At 52.2% G+C, this 3,085-nt stretch overlaps 1 pseudogene; it reads left to right on the top strand.

The window, feature by feature from the left end:
• Nucleotides 1-20: 20 nt before the first annotated feature.
• On the top strand, nucleotides 21-1,308 carry LOC116543358 (annotated as a pseudogene).
• The last annotated feature ends 1,777 nt before the right edge of the window (nucleotides 1,309-3,085 follow it).

The raw sequence follows: 3,085 nt of genomic DNA, 5'->3' as shown, positions 1-3,085 counted from the left end.
AAAAAAAAAAAAAAAAAAAAAAATCACCTTATTATGGAAATGTCAGGGTGGCAGTGGGTACTGCTGATATTGTTTACCATTCAATTTTTACAAGTGTTCTGATTCCTGGCGGATGCCAGGTTCTTAATGCTGCTACGTCAATAATCTTTGAGAACCAGGAAAGCTTTGCCCGGCAGTTTCAGAGAATTCATGGATCTTCTGAAACCCTTCCTCTGATCGCTGTTCCCAAAATTAAACCTTTACCTTAAAAAAAAAAAAAAAAAAAAAGCTTTCTGAGCTACCTGCCAAGGGCTCCAAATGGCGTTGTTCTGGATTCCCATTGTAACTTAAAGGGAAACTTTCACAATGTCTGGAGCTCTTGATGTCCTGCAAATGAAGGAAGAGGATGTCCTTAAGTTCCTGGCAGCAGGAACCCATTTAGGTGGCATCAACCTTGACTTCCAGATGGAACAGTATATCTATAAAAGGAAAAATGATGGCATCTACATCATAAATCTGAAGAGGACCTGGAAGAAGCAGCTTCTGGCAGCTCGTGCCATTGTAGCCATTTAAAACCCTGCTGATGTCAGTGTTAGATCCTCCAGGAATACTGGCCAGAGGGCCGTGCTGAAGTTTGCTGCTGCCACGGGAGCCACTCCAATTGCTGGCCGCTTTACTCCTGGAACCTTCACCAACCAGATCCAGGCAGCCTTCTGGGAGCCACGGCTGCTTGTGGTTACTGATCCAAGGGCTGACCACCAGCCTCTCACGGAGGTGTCTTATGTTAACCTACCTACCATTGCTCTGTGTAACATAGTTTTGCCTCTGTGCTATGTGGACATTGCCATCCCATGCAACAACAAGGGAGCTCACTCAGTGGGTTTGATGTGGTGGATGCTGGCTTGGGAAGTTTTGTGCATGCATGGCACCATTTCCCGTGAACACCCGTGGGAGGTCATGCCTGATCTCTACTTCTACAGAGATCCGGAAGAGACTGAAAAAGAAGAGCAGGCTGCTGCTGAAATGGCTGTGACCAAGGAGGAATTTCAGGACAAATGGACTGCTCCAGCTCCTGAGTTCACTGCTACTCAGCCTGAGATTGCCGACTGGTCTGAAGGCGGGCAGGTGCCCTCTGTGCCTATCCAGCAGTTCCCTACTGAAGACTGGAGTGCCCAGCCTGCCACGGAAGACTGGTCTGCAGCTCCCACTGCTCAGGCCACTGAATGGGTAGGAGCAGCCACTGAATGGTCTTAAGCTGTTCTTGTGTGGGCTCTTAAACAACATATAAGATTCATGGAAAATAAACATCGAGTTTCTAAAAATAAAAAATAAAAAAAGGCCAGGCACGGTAGCTCACGCCTGTAATCCCAGCACTTTGGGAGGCCAAGATGAGCGGATCACGAGGTCAGGAGTTCAAGACCATCCTGGCCAACATGGTGAAACCCCATTTCAAAATTAATAATAATAAAAAAGACAAGTCACTTCCGCAATAACTTCCTCTTCACCGCACCCCTCAGCTTTTGGAATGAAGCTATGTCAAAAAGACTTGCCTGGGTGAACCCCAGTAAAAGCCCAGTGGGAAGGGGCGGGGACGATTCTGGCGATCACATGAGAAAGCGAGCAGCCTCAGCAGGGCAGGTGGACACCGTCGTCAACCACTCGCTGGCCGCCTGGGACGTGAAGCACCTGCACTGGGCGCGGCACTCGCGGACACTCGCGGCGTCTCAACAGCCCAACGGCGTCAGCGCTGCGGACCAGGAGAGGGCTTGGTGTCTCCAAGGCAGGGCGGCCATGCAGCCTGGCGCCCACCTCTCCCTCTCCCCGAAGCGCTGAGCCAGCACGAATGCACAGACGGGGAGGAGGAAGGTAGCTTGAGGGCAGTGGCCGACTGGACAGTGGAAGCCCATTTCAGGAGCCCCGGGACCGAGCTCGAGCCCCTTCCCAAGCCCCCGGGCGTCTTTCCCACGCCCTGGTCTCCCAGCCCTGGGAATCGTCAGTCACTCCACTCTCCAACAGTACCGCGGACAAGAACACCAGTTGTTTTTAATAATTGATAATACGCTTTACAGGCAGGTGTCTTCTGCTGGACTCAATTCTGTTGGTACTCATCGTCTCCAAAAAGTCCCCCAAATGCGCTTGTAGGCCAGCCTGTCTGGTATCCGAGAGGAAGGAGCCTCAGCGGTGCGGGAGGAAGCGTGTCTGTCGCAGGGCTGGGAGGACTGCTCCTTAGCGCAGGACCTCGGCGGCCGGAGGCGGGGCTCGAGGGCTGAGGGGCGGGGACCAATGGGGTCGGACGCTGAGGGCTGAGGGACGTCCGGGCGGGCTCACGGCCGCGTGCGCGGGCTGTGGGGCGTCCGCTAAGACTCCCACATGCGTGTGCGGGTGGGGTCGGGATGGCAGTTGGGGGCAAATCAGTGGGCCTGTGCTTTTGTCTCTCCGCCTTCTGGTATTTGCAGTTTGTGAGAGCATTTCACATCCCACGGATATTTAGAGAGTCCCTCCCGCGACCCAGGCTTTTCTGGACACCAACCCATGCCTGTCGGAAAGTATAGACTTATTTGCAGTCGGAAAGTATAGACTCAAAACACGAAAGACGGGGTTGGCTTAAGTAAGAAGTCACTGAAGTCTCTAAGACTGTTGGAGGGACTAAGAAGATAGGTATGGAAGTTACGAGTGTCAGACAGTGGAGTTGATCATTTGAGGCATTTTGCTAAGAGGGACGGTAGTTATGTGCTGAGAGTGGGCAGAGGTCTGGGAGGCTTTCTGGGCAGTTTATCCATAGAATCATCAAGAAAGGAGCAAATCCGGCTTAGGCACGTGGCTCACACCTGTAATCCCAGCACTTTGGCAGGCTGAGGTGGGCGGATCACATGAGGTCAGGAGTTTGAGATCAGCCTGGTCAACATGGCGAAACCCTATCTACAAAAAGTACAAAATTAGCTGGGCATGGTGGTGTGTGCCTGTAATCCCAGCTACTCGGGAGGCTGAGGCAGGAGAATCACTTGAACCCGAGAGGTGGAGGTTGCAGTAAGCCGAGATCATGCCACTGCCCTCCAGCCCAGGTGACAGAGAGGGACTCTGTCAAAAAAAAAAAAAAAAAAAAAAA

The sequence above is a fragment of the Sapajus apella genome, unplaced genomic scaffold (genome assembly GCF_009761245.1).
Source record: "Sapajus apella isolate SASKATOON/1434 unplaced genomic scaffold, GSC_monkey_1.0 scaffold186, whole genome shotgun sequence".
In the NCBI taxonomy this organism is placed as follows: Eukaryota; Metazoa; Chordata; class Mammalia; order Primates; family Cebidae; genus Sapajus; species Sapajus apella.
This window is presented reverse-complemented; position numbering and strand designations above follow the sequence as displayed.